The sequence below is a fragment of the Ranitomeya variabilis genome, chromosome 7 (assembly GCF_051348905.1).
Source record: "Ranitomeya variabilis isolate aRanVar5 chromosome 7, aRanVar5.hap1, whole genome shotgun sequence".
Classification (NCBI taxonomy): domain Eukaryota; kingdom Metazoa; phylum Chordata; class Amphibia; order Anura; family Dendrobatidae; genus Ranitomeya; species Ranitomeya variabilis.
The window spans coordinates 212249801-212267631 of NC_135238.1; the positions used below are offsets into that span (position 1 = coordinate 212249801).

A 17831-nucleotide genomic window follows, 5' to 3' on the forward strand; every position below is an offset into this window, starting at 1 on the left:
AGGAGAAGACTCAGCTTTTTGCCAACCGCCACCGTCGTGTTGGTCCTCGGCTTTCTGTTGGAGATTTGGTGTGGTTGTCTTCTCGTTTTGTCCCTATGAGGGTCTCTTCTCCTAAGTTTAAGCCTCGGTTTATCGGCCCGTATAAGATATTGGAGATTCTTAACCCTGTTTCCTTCCGTTTGGACCTCCCTGCATCCTTTTCTATTCATAACGTTTTTCATCGGTCATTATTGCGCAGGTATGAGGTACCGGTTGTGCCTTCCGTTGAGCCTCCTGCTCCGGTGTTGGTTGAGGGTGAGTTGGAGTACGTTGTGGAGAAAATCTTAGACTCTCGTGTTTCCAGACGGAGACTCCAGTATCTGGTCAAGTGGAAGGGATACGGCCAGGAGGATAATTCTTGGGTGAATGCATCTGATGTTCATGCCTCCGATCTGGTTCGTGCCTTTCATAGGGCCCATCCTGATCGCCCTGGTGGTTCTGGTGAGGGTTCGGTGCCCCCTCCTTGAGGGGGGGGTACTGTTGTGAATTTGGATTCTGGGCTCCCCCGGTGGCTACTGGTGGAATTGAACTGGTGTCTTCATCTTCTCTGTTCACCTGTTCCCATCAAGATGTGGGAGTCGCTATATAACCTTGCTGCTCTGTTAGTTGCTTGCCGGTCATCAATGTTATCAGAAGCCTCTCTGTGCTTGTTCCTGCTCCTAGACAACTACTAGATAAGTTGGACTCTTGTCCATGTTTGTTTTTGCATTTTTGTTCCAGTTCACAGCTGTAGTTTCGTTACTGTGTCTGGAAAGCTCTTGTGAACAGGAATTGCCACTCTGGTGTTATGAGTTAATGCCAGAGTTTTAAAGTAATTTCTGGATGGTGTTTTTGATAGGGTTTTCAGCTGACCATGAAAGTGTCCTTTCTGTCTTCTGCTATGTAGTAAGTGGACCTCAAATTTGCTAAACCTATTTTCATACTACGTTTGTTATTTCATCTCAACTCACCGCCAATACATGTGGGGGGCCTCTGTCTCCTTTCGGGGTATTTCTCTAGAGGTGAGCTAGGACTAATATTTTCCTCTGCTAGCTTTATTTAGTCCTCCGGCTGGTGCTGGGCATCTAGAATCAACGTAGGCATGCTACCCGGCCACTGCTAGTTGTGCGTTAGGTTTAGTTCATGGTCAGCTCAGTTCCCATCTTCCAAGAGCTAGTTCCTATATATACTTATGCTATGTTCTCTTGCCATTGAGATCATGACAGAATGGGTTCTCATTTGTTTGCTAACAGTAGACGGTGCCATCAACAGTATTTGCCCAAAAAGAGCCCAACATTAACATGAAAGTGTCCCTTATGATGATGGAGCTCGTTGCCATGATGCCAATATAAAGAACCCAACTGAACTGATAAGAGTCAACGGTTTGGGGTCACGGGGCTGAGTTTAGATCAAATACATATGGTGTCAAGAAAGCCTGTGATTGAGCTGTGCAAGAATTTGGGCCTGGGTTTGCCCAACAATGGCATGCCAGTGAGATGGAGGCTGCAGTGGCAAGTTCTTCAGAGGAGAATTGGTGGTCTGGAGGTAAAAGCAACGTATCTATCACAAGAAAGGAGCGCTAGGTTGAAGGCTGGATTAAGTGACACGTGAACTGTGGAGATGATGCTTAGCTGGTCATCTATCCTACTTTTAGTAATCAATTGTTAAGAGGTGTAAATTACTATGAAAGGACGGGAGGGCATCATTGTAAAGTGACCATGTTAATTATTGCCACTTTAGATTTGTTGTCATGGATACTTATTGTTGTGGAAAAGAACATATTTGTAGAGGCCTAGCTTGGCTGTCACTGAGGCTACATGGGCTGAACAAACGGTCAGCCTTGAGACAGGTATGTTCTGATGTGTCTGCTGTGGCTGTGGAAGATATAGGCCAACAGGGAAGCCAATGGTGGTTCGGTAGTGTTAGTTTCAATTTCTTGGAGTTGAAGCCTGATAGAAAATGATGACCAGCATTGAAGTAGGTTTGCTTCCCTAAGCCCTGGGGTGTGAACTGGTAGCTATAGTTTTGGCATGCATTGGAGTGAATATATTCATAATAGGAGATCCTATTGATGAAAGGCTTTCAGGCATAAATGTTGTGAGCAGAGATAAATTTTGAGTTGGTATTTAACAAATGCAAGTTTTAAAGAACAATAAGAAGGCAACACAACATTCAAGTATTTTGTATCTTCAGGGTTCGATGGCAAACTATAAGCATTCTATAGTGGCACCTTAAGAGTGCAACTATGAAGCTTCTGTGCCTTCCTTGTATAGTAACCACCAAGAGTTTAAGTCTTCAATCACTTCTACCAGCAAAGTGGTGACTTGTAAGTTGTGAGGTCACCTCTGTCTGTCCACAACTTTTTTCTTTCATTCTGTATCTACTTCTTTTTCAGTCTGTCAAGACTTGGCTTTGTAGACCTTCACTCTGCTGTTGGACCTCTCAACCAGCCTCACAGTTAAACTGACCTGTTTGACTGAGTAAGTAGGTTACAATTTATGAAACAACCACATCCTATGTCTTACATGGTGGCTATGTTCCCTAGATAACTCCTGGAAAAAGGCTCATCTGGCTGACCACTATCTCAAGTCATCTTCGCTTCTTTTTTCTTGCCAAAAATGAACCACTGGAAAGATAAATACCTCCTACTATGACATAATTTAGAGGTAGAGTAAATGTTGATAGATTAGGAAATAAAAGAAAAATCATTGAAAATCTTAGCCTGACACCCTTGGTTTTGTTTCACAATCATTAATCAGAGACAGACTAGTTCATTAATAAATCTGGACTGAATTGGCAGTGAGATGATGAAACATTAATGAAAATATTTAATAAAAATGACAGGAGCACTTGAAAGGGTGCTGATACTTTTTCATGGAACAATATAGTTATCACAATGATCATTCGCATATTAATATTTTTCTGATTTATTTTTCTTTTGCCTTGAGTGAAGTTGGAAATATTCCACTGGAATACATTGCCATTTTGACAATGCTGAAGTCACATCTATCCATTCTTCTTTCTGCTTGGATGGCTCTCTTCATCCCAAGTATATATTTTGAGCCATAGTCAGGGGTCTTCACAGGTCACTTAAGTACAGAAAAGTCATTTTCTTGCTGCTTGAATATTTGGAGGCTATGAATGCTTTTCTGGTTGCCACTCGGCCCTGTTGGAAGCATATGGGAAGCTCAGTGGTCATCAAAGACTGGAAATGTCTTGCAGCAATGAGAACTGCATACAATAGACATATATCCAACAAATACAATATTAGGAAATAATGTTCAATAAAGTATAGATTTTTAGTGCAAACATGATGACTGATAAATTCTATATCACTGATGGAAAAACACAAACTATGTGTAGGCTTCGTGTGTGGGACCATCTTGTCTAAGTGGCTGTGATAGTTTTCTATGATTTGTATTTGGGGTATTAATATTGCTTAAAATAATTGATGGTGATCAGATGGAATACTAGGTTTGTTCCAAGGAAAAGTAGCAGTTCTCTTTCTTAAGTAAAATAAGTAATTTTGCAAGTGCATTTTAAATAATACGATTCTATAGCAGCAACAATCACATCAATGCATAAAAATTAAGGTAGCTTATATCTGTCCATTCTTACTTTTACTCAATATAAACTCTTACCAAGACGTAGTATGTGTTGTCATCACACTGCAATTAACAAATACATGAACCATCCAATATTCCTATCAAGATGAAACATGTCAGGTACTTAGTTAAGAGCACTAGCGGCTGATGAGAGTATTCATCAGCCGACTCCTGCACCAAATAATAAAAAATTTAAAAAAAACAGCTTGGGGTTCCTTGTATTTTTGATAACCAGCCAGGCAAAACTCACAGCTAGTGGCTGCAACACTCAGCTGTCAGCTTCAGAAAGGCTGCTAATCAAGAATAGAGCGGTCCCCATGCCGTATTTTCTAATTATTTAAATAAACAATAAAAAAAATGGTGTGGGGTACCACTCCATTTTTGACAACCAGCCAAGCTGGGGCCTGGTATTATGAGGCTGGTAAGGGACTATGGATATAAGCTACCCCAGCCTAAAAATAGCAGCCTGCAGCTGCCAAAAAAAGGCGTATCTATAAGATCGTTTTTTTGGGGGGGGGTTTGGTTTTTTTTAATGTCTCTTGAATTATGTTGTAACGTTTTTTGTATAACTCATTGTTGTAGTGGGGTTGTTTTTTTTCATTGAATATAATTTCAACTTTGCCAGTTTATATTGATGAATTTATAAAGATATCTTTATCTAACATGCACATGAGATTGGAACGTGTACACACATTTAATGTGGTATTAGGATATCATCATGTGTTTTTTTCTATTTTCTTTTATTTTGTTTTGTTTTTTTAGGACTGCACTCCATGAACAATGTAATGATTGATAAATAGTTAATAGGTGGCAGTCTTTCTAATTAATCACATGTGGATAAGAACAGAAAAGGAATTGCTCATTTTATGTTTCTATGCCTTTGAGAATGGACCATTTTTAACGTGTCCGAAACTAGTCAAGTGTTGGGGGTCCCCCTGTATGTACTGCTTTTACTGATGAAGATGTCTGAATAAAGAAAATTATTTTTTTTAAGAAAAGGACTCCTATGCCGGAAAAATCCTTTGTTTCTGCATCTATAAGATGCCTATCCATTAATAATCCTCTAGTTTTATTGTAAATAAACACATAGCCAGTAAAAAGCCTTTTATTTGAAATAAAACAAACCACGCTTTTCTATTTTTATTTAAATTTAACAAACATGGCAATACTCACCTAATGCCTAATTCCACTGAATCCCTCGTCTCCTGTAATAAAACAAAATAAAAAACAACAATATCCCTCACCTGTCCATTGTTCTGTCCCATGCCGTCATCCATGTCTGGTGGATAAATCATGTTCAACCTGGACGGTGCCAAGATGCAACCGTCCAGGCTGAGAACCACTACTGAATGAGCTGCTGCGAGCGCAGCATCAGTGAGCAGCGGTGACATCATCTAGGTTACTGCTGGACACTGAAGCTGCGTTCCCAGCCAGCAAATGAACTGTGGTGACCTCTGCACCATGAGAAAAAGTCTGTCGGTGCATAGGCAAGTTCACCGCAGTTCAAATTTACCGCAGTGAAATTCTCCCGGTGAACTCACATCTGCTCCGTGAGACTTTTTCTCATGGTGCAGAGGTCACCGCAGTTCATTTGCTAGCTAGGAACACAGCTTCAGTGACCGGCAGTAACCTTGATAATATCACCACTGCTCACTGATGCTGTGTTCGCATAGACTGGTGGTGATGATTTTACAGTCGATTAGAAGTGTTGTTTGCCACACTGTCATTCACAAGACAGTGCGGAAAACATCTGGTGTTCGGGAAGCTGAACCTGAACAGTAACAAGAACTTCCTGCTTTGGCACTAAAAACCCACTCAGGCAAGATGCTAGCAGCAGAACAGCGCAACACCTCAGAGGCATGGAGGGACAGCTCATGCCAGGTGTCCAGCTTTGAGACCCAATAGTTGAAACTTGCAGCGGAATTAGGGAGTACGCTAATTTGGTCAGCCAGGTGTTGCTTGACCATCTTAAAAAACTTTTCCCTCCTTGTCAAAAATATCTGGTCATTGGGAACTGGGCACTGGGCTGGTGTCATGAAATTGTCCCATGCATCGGACAGTGTACCCCTGCCTCTGCTGTGTGTCTTCCTGGCATCTCTTTCTTGGTTGGGCAATGAAGCTTGCTCCCTGCCACTAGTGTTGGGAATGTGTACTCCTCCTTCTAGACCTGTCCTCTGCTTTCGACACAATTGACCACTGCCTCCTACTATAGATCCTCTCCTCCTTTGGCATCAAAGACCTCGCCCTATCCTGGATCTCCACGTACCTTTCCAACCGCACATTCAGTGTCTCCCACTCCCACACTACCTCCTCATCCCACCCTCTCTCTGTTGGAGTCCCCCAAGGCTCTGTTCTAGGACCCCTACTCTTCTCAATCTATACACTTGGCCTGGGACAACTCATAAAGTCCCATGGATGCCAGTACCACCTCTATGCTGATGACACTCAGATCTACCTCTCTGGCCCAGACGTCACCGCTCTGCTGTTTTTCAGCCATATCCTCCTTCTTCTCCTCTCACTTCCTCAAACTCAATGTGGACAAATCTGAACTCATCATCTTTCCTCCATCCCATAGATTTTCCTTACCTGACCTATCTATCGCAATCAACGACATCATGCTTTCCCCCGTACCGGAAGTCTGCTGCCTCGGAGTAACCTTTGACTCTGCCCTGTCCTTCAAACCGCACATCCAAGCTGTGTCCTCCTCCAGCTCAAAAATATCTCCAGAATCCGTCCTTTCCTCAACCGTCAATCTACTAAAATCCTTGTGCATGCCCTCATCATCTCCCGCCTTGACTACTGCAACATCCTTTTCTGCGGCCTCCCTGCTAACACCCTTGCACCTCTCCAGTCCATCCTTAACTCTGCTGCCTGACTAATTCATCTCTCTCCTCACTACTCCTCTGCTTCCTCCCTCTGCAAATCTCTTCACTGGCTCCCATTCCCTCAGCATATCCAGTTCAAATTATTAATACTGACCTACAAAGCCATCCATAACCTGTCTCCTCCATATATCTCTGAACTAATCTCCCGATATCTTCCCTCACGTAATCTCCGGTCCTCTCAAGACCTCCTTCTCTCCTCCACACTTATTTGCTCCTCATCCAACCGCCTCAAGACTTCTCCAGACTATCCCCCATCCTCTGGAATTCTCTGCCCCAACACGTCAGACTATCAACCACATTCGGATCCTTCAGACGGAACCTGAAAACCCATCTCTTCAGGAAAGCCTACAGCCTGCACTGACCCCACTGCCTTCTCATCACTACCGGAGATACTGCCTCATCAACACTGGAGCTCCCGCAACCCTCAACCTATTGTCTCCTTCCCCATAATCCTGTAGAATGTAAGCCCGCAAGGGCAGGGTCCTCACCCCTCTGTATCAGTCTGTCATTGTTAGTTTGTTTACCGTAAGTGATATCTGTAACTTGTATGTAACCCATTCTCATGTACAGCGCCATGGAATCAATGGTGCTATATAAATAAATAATAATTATTATTATTATTATTATTGCAACATATTTTCCACAATGGTCTTTTGGTATAGCACCATTTTAGAAGACCTCTCCAGCTCAGGAAGAAGACATCAAAGTTCTCCTTGTAGCATGGGTCTAGCAGGGTGAACAACCAGTACTCTTTTATGGCCAAGATGAATGTCACGAGAAAGGCAATGATACATAAAATAGGCCATATGTTCCAAGCTCCATACAGCCAACACTTCACTGTCCCCACCATGATGATGACTCTCTTCATCTCCTCCTCCTCCCCCTCTTCCTTCTCATTCCCATCCTCAGCCCATCCATGTAGGAGACAAGGGACAAAATTGTGTGGCTACTAGCCTCTGTTGCGCTAGCAACCAGCTCTTGTTCCTCCTCTTTCTCATCCCCAGCATCCACCTCCTCATTGAAATCCAATCCACGCTGAGCAGATGAGATGAGGCTGGGATGGCTACAATCTCACTGTGTTATGTCTTCCTCCATCCCCACCTGGTCAACATGCAAAGGTTCATGTTTAATTGTGAGCAGCAACTGTTTAGGTAGGCACTAGTGATGAGCGATATGCTCATTACTCGGGTTTCACTGAGCATGCTCGGGTTGTCTCTGAGTATTTTGGCGTGCTCGGAGATTTAGTTTATGTCGATGCAGCTGCATGATTTGCGGCTGCTAGACAGCTTGAATACATGTGGGGGTTGCTTAACAAACAGGCAATCCCCACATGTATTCAAACTGTCTAGCAGCTGCAAATTATGCAGCTGTGTCGACATAAACTAAATCTCCGAGCATGCTGAAATACTGTGAGACCATCCAAGCATGCTTGGAAAAACCCGAGTAACAAGCATACTCGTTCATCACTAGTAGGCACAGAAGGGGGATAGTTGCATTGACTATGGTATCATCACAACTCACCATCTTTGTAGAGTCCTCAAAGTCTTCGAGAACTAAACAAATGTCAGACATCCATGCACACTCTTCATTTGTTGTGTGTGGAGGCTGACCAGAATATCGATGGAGCTTGTACTCAATCACGGCCTCTTCTGCTCACAAAGGCTTGCCAACATGTGCAGTGTGGTGTTCCAGAGCATGGGGATGTCGCACACCAGATGGTGAGCTGTGACTTGCATACGCTTCTGCAGCACTGCCAGAGCAGCTGCAGTTGTAGCTGACTTGCAGAAATGGGCACTGACGCAGCGTACCTTGACCAGAAGCTCTGGTGGCAAATCTGGGTATGTTTTCAGAAACTGCTGAACTACCAGGTTGAGCACATGTGCCAAGCATGATATACAGTACAGACCAAAAGTTTGGACACACCTTCTCATTCAAATATTTTTCTGTATTTTCATGACTATGAAAATTGCACATTCACACTGAAGGCATCCAAACTATGAAATAACACATGTGGAATTATATACTTAACAAAAAAGTGTGAAACTACTGAAAATATGTCTTATATTCTAGGTTCTTCAAAGTGGCCACCTTTTGCTTTGATGACAGCTTTGCACACTCTTGGCATTCTCTTGATGAGCTTCAAGAGGTAGTCACCGGGAATGGTTTTCACTTCACAGGTGTGCCCTGTCAGGTTTAATAAGTGGAATTTCTTGCCTTATAAATGGGCTTGGAACCATCAGTTGTGTTGTGCAGAAGTCTGGTGGATACACAGCTGATAGTCCTACTGAATAGACAGTAAGAATTTGTATTATGGCAAGAAAAAAGCAGCTAAGTAAAGAAAAATGAGTGGCCATCATTACTTTAAGAAATGAAGGTCAGTCACTCCAAAAAATTGGGAAAACCTTGAAAGTGTTTCCAAGTGCAGTGGCAAAAACCATCAAGCGCTACAAAGAAACTGGCTCACATGAGGACCGCCCCAGGAAAGGAAGACCAAGAGTCACCTCTGCTCCTGAGGATAAGTTTATCCGAGTCACCAGCCTCAGAAATCACAGGTTAACAGCAGCTCAGATTGGAGACCAGGTCAATGCCACACAGAGTTCTAGCAGCAGACACATCTCTACAACAACTGTTAAGAGAAGATTTTGTGCAGCAGGCCTTCATGGTAAAATAGCTGCTAGGAAACCACTGCTAAGGACAGGCAACAAGCAGAAGAGACTTGTTTGGGCTAAAGAACACAAGGAATGGACATTAGACCAGTGGCAATCAGTGCTTTGGTCTGATGAGTCCAAATTTGAGATCTTTGGTTCCAACCACCGTGTCTTTGTACGATGCAAAAAAGGTGAACGGATGGACTCTACATGCCTTGTTCCCACCGTGAAGCATGGAGGAGGAGGTGTGATGGTGTGGGGGTGCTTTGCTGGTGACACTGTTGGGGATTTATTCAAAATTGAAGGCATACTGAACCAGCATAGCTACCACAGCATTTTGCAGCGGCATGCTATTCCATCCGGTTTGAGTTTAGTTGGACCATCATTTATTTTCCAACAGGACAATGACCCCAAACAAACCTCCAGGCTGTGTAAGGGCTATTTGACCAAGAGAGAGAGTGATGGGGTGCTGGCCTCCACAATCACCAGACATGAACCCAATCAAGATGGTTTGGGGTGAGCTGGACCGCAGAGTGAAGTCAAAAGGGCCAACAAGTGCTAAGCATCTCTGGGAACTCCTTCAAGATTGTTTGAAGACCATTTCCAGTGACTACCTCTTGAAGCTCATCAAGAGAATGTCAAAAGTGTGCAAAGCAGTCATCAAAGCAAAAGGTGGCTACTTTGAAGAACCTAGAATGTAAGACATAATTTCAGTTGTTTCACACTTTTTTGTTAAGTATATAATTCCACATATGTTAATTCATAGTGTTGATGCCTCCAGTGTGAATGTACAATTTTCATACTCATGAAAATATAGAAAAATCTTTAAATGAGAAGGTGTGTCCAAACTTTTGGTCTGTACTGTATGTGTTTTCTTGCCAGGCTTCACAGCCACCAACAGGTTAAAACCATTATCACACATGATCATACTTGGTGTTCAGCTGCAAAAATCACATATCTGTCTGGTCTGTGTTTTCGGTAAGTAACTCTTTGGCAGTGTGCGGTTTGTCTCCTGGACAAATTAGTTTCAGTAGAGCCTGTTGCCACTTTGCTGAGGCAGTGCTGCAGAACTTCGAGCTTCTGGCTGATGTGGGCAACATGCTCTGAGATAGCACATCGGAGACAGAGGATAAGGAGGAGCAGGGGGGTACAGGAACTGCTGTAGGAGGTCGAGGAAATCCTGACAGAAGTAGGGCTAGCAATCTTCACCATCGGGAGCACATGCGCCATGGCAGGGTGTGACTTGGCCCCAACCTCCACAATCTTTACCCAGTGTGCCTTCAGAGAAATATAGCCTCCCTGGCCACAAGCGCTTGTCCATGTGTCGGTCATTCAGTGGACAGTGCCAGTAAGTATATTGGTAATGGCAATGGTGATGTTTCTGGACATGTGCTGGTACAAAGCGGGGATGCTGTATCAGGAGAAAAAGTGGCGGCTGGGGATTGAGTATCAAGAGATGACTCGGCCATGAGTCGGCTGAAATCCTCCGTGTCTACCAGCCTAAATAGCAGCAATTCCATGGCAAACAGCCAGGAAATGTGCCCATTTAGCATTTGGGCCTGAGGGTGGATGGCTGGCTGGAAACTTTGTTTTTCATTCTGTGTTGTAACACAGATTAATGATGGATAGATTTGCTGGTAAATGAAGCTGTGGATTCTCAGTGAAGTCAGAGAGAGAGTATGGAGCTGCGCCATAAAATCCCCATTGATGCAAGTCAAGCTTCAATAAAGTTCTCTGTTAATATTATAGACTGTTCCTCATTGTTTACTACTGTGACTACCAAGCAAATGAGCCTCTATTGGTAGACAATTCCAGAAAATTTCAGGGGTAATGTTTCTCCTTCTGGAAATGTATATGTCTTGTATGCCAGTGTAAGGAGGTTCATAAGCCATGCAATGATCCCTTGATAAATTAAATATGCAAATTGCCTCTTGACAGAAGAAAACAACTTGAACTCTAGTCCAGCGTATGCAAGTAGTAATCCTAAAACTTAATATATACCCTTTAATGAGTCTTGTCACATGACTTAGAATAAAAGCAAACTAGAATCTCCATTTTATTATATGGCAAGGCTCGTAATATTGTCGATATTGACTTGTAAGATTGCTACCTCCAATAGGTGGCACTAGAGTTCAAGTCTTCTTCCTCTCTGTAGAGGCAATTTGCATATTCAATTTCTGAGTGGAACATTGTATGGCTTACTTATAAGCCTTCTTACACTGGCATGCTAGGCATTTCACTCTCAACAAGGAGAAATGTTATCCCTTAGATTCTAGTCAGAAGTCTCTCACACAGCCCAATCAGATCTCATACTTTGCACTGAGGAAGAGCAACACCCTGAAACACCATGTCTGCAAATTGAGATTCTGGTTTGGCTTTTACTCTAAGTTATATGGTAAGGCTCGTTAAAAGGTCAACATTGACTTTTAGCATTGTTTTACTAGAGTTCAAGTCATTTTCCTTTCTGAAAAGGCAAGCCCAGAAATTGGGATGGTACTACAATCGCCAAGTATCATACACTAAGCTTATGAAAGTTAAGTTCTGGCCATTAAGGACTTTCAATTGGAGTAAGGTTTGATTACCAGCTTGTGTGCCAGATGTTCATTGCTGTGACAGTTGACCTTACCACCCAGTTTGTTGCATTTGTTTATAGAGTTGTCTTCACTTTAAGCAACATAGTTTGCAACAAGTAACACAAGGATAGCTATATTTCCCAGGCAGCATTTTGACTTTCTGCAAATCCGTATGAATAACCTCATTGCATAATGAAAAACCCATTTTCATTGGGGATTTCTTCACTATACATGATTCATAGTAACTAGAGAATTAATGCTTCACGTAGATGCAACAGAAGAAATATTGATATGTTGTCATAAGATGTATGACTAGTTTACCAGTGAAAGATTTTCCACAGGGCACCTATGCCAGCATGTAAGACAAAAGACATTCCTAAGGCAAGAAGACATATATGCCACTTAAATTAAATAGGAAATGAATAGACCAGTAAGTTGGCATATCTGCTGAGACAAATCATAGACAACATGTCTCTCAACAAGGGAACGTATTTGTTCTGTCCTGCCAACAGATTTATCACTGCCCAGGCAAAACAGGCAAAATACATTAGTGTCATGGTAAACTGATAAAGAGAAGCGCTTCAATCTAGCATCTTCAATGGGATAAGTCTTAGGGTTGTATTGATCTGTGTTATATAAATCTTGTTTTCTGTCTGCAGAAGTGAATCAAGAATGACCCTGAAGGTTAACAAACATTGTAATGTTTTTTAGGCTGGGTCAGATGCCTATGTGTGTTTACACATTGTATTTAGCCAAGTATCTCGTCATCTAAGAGCTTAACTAGTATCTGGTAAATAGAAGACATCGGCATAAAGGAAGACATTTATATACGGTGTTCTTCATTTATCCCAACTACAGATTGTATCACGCAAAATTAGATAACGGTAGTACAAAACTGAGCGGTAACTTTTATATAATTGAAATATGACTCTCATACATGTTTACAGATAGAATTGATTAAGAAAAACCATGTGATTACCCCAGACCTTTTTCCTAATTGGCTGTCATATACTATATGGAGACAATTATTGGGACACCCACCGGAGCTTTTCACATTAGAAATCCATAGGCACTAATATGGGGTCGGTCCCCAGTCAGCAACTAAAACATCTTCCACTCTTCTAGTAAAGTTGTCTACAAGATTTTGGAGATGTCTGTAGGAATTTTTGATCATTCATCTAGAAGAGCATTTGTGAGGTCCGACATTGGCGTTGGATGAGAGAGCCGAGCTTGCAATCTCTCTTCGAGTTCATCTAAATGGTGTTTAATGGGACAATCAAGATCTTTCACACCACCCTCACCTAACTATGTCTTTATGGCTATTTCTTTGTGAACTGGGCACAGTCATCATGGAGCAGAAAACTATTCCAACAAATTTGGATGGAACCATACAATAATTTAATGTATAATCATATGCTGAAGTATAAAAATTTCACTTAGTGAATTAAGGGGCTTAGGCCATAACTTGAAAAATAACCCAATTTTCAGAGAAGCAAAGGAGCATTTATTTGTTGGGAATAGCTATGCAATATACCTACGTGTAAGGGCTCAGTTGCAGTCCGAAACGCGTAGGCTTGAACTTGCTTTCTCAATACCCCTTTTTCATTTTAATGGAAACCTTTGAATAAAACTTTATAATTTTCCATGGTGCAGGATTACAATCCTTTCCTTTACGCTTTCTACTTACTCAAGGACACTGTCCTGGAGGAATCCAAACACCATCAACCAGGAGGTTGTTTCAGTATTTCTCCGGCTGCAGTTGTGAGCTGATATAACTTTTTTATATACTTCTATAAATTATAAAGTTGATTGTTTATACACACACTTTGCAACTTTACCAATTTGAGAATTTCAGAGAAGCCATTTAAACATGTTTCCTTTTTATGAATATATGCTATGAGGAAGGACTCCGGTATAGCCCGAAACGCGTAAGCTTTAATATACTTCCTCATGAATAAACGTTTATTTCTGCTTTTATCTTCGAAACAACAATGCATTTGAAAATGTAACAACCATCCATCGGGCACCATACATTTTATTATAAAATACTGTAATACGGTTTTCCTCATTGCTTGTCTATCAAGTGTAGTCTGAAGTGTGGCTGATCGCGTCCTCTGATGTCTGGGGAACACTACAAAATTCCATTATGTTCCCTGATGAAATTGTGAAAACAGCATTATCGAACAAACAGTTAAGATCTTTTTTTTTTTTACTTGTAACCAAAATATTCAACGTTTTCTATAAAAATGTATTTAATTTGCAATCTGGCGACTCAATCTGTAACAGAAAACAATGTAAGCAATGTAAATGCAGTCACCTGATGAAAAGCCTATGTTGAGAAATACTCCTAATGACTGGCTCTTATGCATCAGTGCACCTACTAATGAGCTGCCAAAGAAAGCCTCGCAGAGCCTGCTAAGATAGAGCAGGAATGTGAGAAGCTAGACATGTAACTTCCCCGCTGTGATCCCTGCCTTTCTACTAACAGGGTGCCCAGAACTAAGCTACTAATGAGCATTCTATATAGTATGTCCGAACCAATGATATCTGTAGACAATCCACCTGTCTCCTTTTTAATACAGAGTAGGATGTGTGCCACAGAGAAACCACATTGGATCTTTTTGTTAAATAATTCAGATACATATTGATTTGTAGCATCTATATTTTAAATATGATAGCATTTATTTATTTATTATTTTTTAATTTCATTTTTTTATTTCATTTCTCCTCCATATGATAGCTTTTATTTATTTATTTCTTCATTTATTTTTATTTCATTTGTTTATTCAATTTCTCTCCCATATGATAGCCTTTATTTATTTATTTATTCATTTATTTTTATTTCATTTTTTTATTCAATTTCTCCCATATGATAGCCCTTATTTATTTATTCATTCATTATTTTTGTATTTCATTTATTATTTCATTTCTCCCCCCATATGATAGTCTTTATTTATTTATTTATTTTATTACATTTTTTTATTTCATTTCTCCTCCATATCATAGCCTTTATTTATTTATTCATTTATTATTTTATTTATTTTTTTATTTCATTTCTCCTCCATATCATAACCTTTATTTATTTTTTTATTTATTTATTCATTCATTCATTTTTTTATTTCATTTTTCACCCTTTTAAATTTTTTTTTTCTTAAACCATTATTTCTATATACGGTAATCTACCGCCTTTATTATATTCTTACAATTTATTACTGGGGAAGATAATCAGATCACCAATCTTGAAGTAGGAGACTTTTAATACTCAAAGGTTAACATGAAACTGATGATTTGATTCATGGTTTTCCTGTCCCAAATTAGGACATTTGAAACTCTTTATAGAGTAGCAGCAATTTAAAGCATTTAATTTAAAAAGATATCTATTATCTCAGCTTGTGCATCGTTAGGAGGATGCCAGCAGGTTGCTTATAAAACCCATTTACCTAACTCTGTTTGCAGAAAAATCCCAGTCTTCCAAATGAAATAGATACGGCAGGACACCTTTCAACTTTAACTGCAAGCTGTCCCTGGTATACATCCTGATGACACCGCATATCCTTTGAGTTTTTGCCTGTGAAAAAAAAGTCAAATTCATATTATGAATAGGATGATTGGTAGGTAACGCTCATAGCCTGATGTGACTTGGATCATGGTTCAGTAAATTTAGTTCTCAACAAAAAACCTAAAGCATTTTTTAATGTGCGATGGGAAGTGCTGACTATGTAATTTGCAAAACAGTGATATATTCAGTTAATAGGCTGGCTATTTAAAAGATGGAAAATATGCAACTTTTTGAAAATTTAGAACAATTAGAGTCTTGGCGGAACCAAACTATGTTACTTTTAGACATATAATATATATTGTACCATTATTTTATTCTCTATTTAATAGGCAGATGCAACAAAATATATAATAATAGTAGTAATAATAATAATAACAATTAATAGTATTAATAATAATAATTATTATTATTATATATTTTGTTGCTTTTGGTTAATAAAGAGCGGATAAAATACTACAAATAACAATAATTATTATTAGGATAAATAATAATAATAAGTAATAATTATTATCATTGTATAAAGTGGGGGAAATAAGTATTTGATCCCTTGTTGATTTTGTAAGTTTGCCCACTGACAAAGACATGAACATTCCATAATTTTAAGGGTAGGTTAATTTTAACATTGAGAGATAGAATATCAAAAATAGGATCCAGAAAACCACATTGTATAAATTATATAAATTTATTTGCATTTTGCAGTGAGAAATAAGTATTTGATCCCCTACCAACCCTTAAGAGTTCTGGCTCTTACAGACCAGTTAGACGCTCTCTCACTTCCTCTTCATGTTCAATCCATATGTAGATCCGAGGCTCTTGTGCGGTGTTGTGACACGTGACCCCGGTGTCCAATTAGCGCTGGCGTCACTGTTCCTGCTTACATATGGACTGAACATGAAAAGGAAGTGAGAGGGCAGCTGCAGCTCGGACTTCCTCTTCATGTTCAATCCGCACGTAGGCGGGGACAATGATGCCAGCACTGATTGGCCACCGGGGTCACGTGTCATAATACCGCATAAGAGCCCTGGGGCAAGCAAATGCAGACACCATGGGAACAGCATCGACAGGGAAGGTGAGTTTAGTTTTTTTTATTTTATCAGTTCCAAATATTTAGTTCAAGGAGGGGTTGTCCTAGTAATGGACAACCCCGTAAGAATGTATCTAAAAATAAAGGAGATTAAAAAAGTAATTTGCTATAATAAACACTTGAAAATTGAGGAACATTATAGCTGAAATTAAAGCCAGAAGAGTCAAGTGAATTTCTCAAAAATTGAATTTTGTTCAGTCTAGTAGAGTAGATGAGAATAGATGCTCATTGAATACATTTGGTGCTATTTGAGTCTGCCAGGATTGGGCTAAAGGGGATGTCTCAAGTTTTTGCAAAGTGTTTTAATTTAAATAAGCAACTTTGCAATTTACTTCTTAACCTCTCCATTCTCTCAAATGGAGGGATTCTTAATTCTATTGTGTACAATAAGTTGCCTAGGATAACAGCCATCCCACAGTCCTCAGAAGGCCAGTTATCTAGGCAATGAGAGCGCACCACTTTCAGGCTATTTACATTAAAGCCTGTAGCGGCAGCAGAGATGGGTGAACCCAAACAGTAAAGTTCACGGTCTGTACCAAAAATATACTGTTTGTGTCTGGACTCAGAATATGGACTTCACCAGGAAAGTATTAAATCAAGTATCAAAACCTTGACTTTGAGGCTATAAGGCTAGTTAAAACAAAACAAAATGTAGAACAGAGAGGAAAAATATTGCCCCTTCTATATCAGATGCCTAATCAGCAAACATCATCTCCCTCATCCCTAACTCAGTGCACTCAGCGATGCAATAACCAATGATTCCAGACTTGGAGAAACCAGTGACATTGAGTAGAGATGAGCAAATAGATTTAACATGAAACTCAGATTCTCCTGAATTAGAAATTTTGCGATCAGAATTGGGTGAATTTTTCAAAATGGTGGCTGGCTTGAAAAATATAAAATAGTTAACTCACTGCTTACCTGTAGCGCCGGCATAACCCCCATTCAGTGCTTCATGCAACTCCATCTGGCGCTGTGAGCAATGTTCTCTTCAGCTCTCCCAGCATCTTCACTCAGTGATGCAAACTTCGCTGCTGAGTTGGCCTCTAAAGTCATGATGCATGTCATAATGTCAGAACATGCATCACCCGAGTTATTAATTAGGCCTTAGGCAATGCATGTTGTGACAATAGAAGTTCTTATTGATGGAAGCACTAGTAAAGATGCCAGAAGAGCCACTGACTACTTTGTGACTGTGTTGTCAGATTGAGCTACATAGAAGTTCAGACATAGGGTTTTGGGAGAAGTACAGTTGAGTTGCAAGGTTGACTATTTTTGCCACTTTTCATACATTATAAGGAACATTCAATTCTAGATATGAGCACATCTTTTAAAATTCAAATTTGTCGCATTTAAGGAATTTTCCCAGAAAATTTGATTCACATTGAATTGATTTGCAGCACATCAAAGTACTCCAGAGCCTCCAAAAAGCCCTAAAAAATGTTTTAAACAATCTGTC

At 40.3% G+C, this 17831-nt stretch overlaps 1 long non-coding RNA gene across 1 annotated transcript; it reads left to right on the top strand.

Moving 5' to 3' along the window:
- The first annotated feature begins 1800 nt into the window (after window positions 1-1800).
- Window positions 1801-15273, top strand: LOC143785990 (uncharacterized). The gene is made up of 3 exons (XR_013218188.1): window positions 1801-1867; window positions 2414-2498; window positions 15186-15273. It is a non-coding gene; the product is annotated as an uncharacterized LOC143785990 (long non-coding RNA).
- Window positions 15274-17831: the final 2558 nt, after the last annotated feature.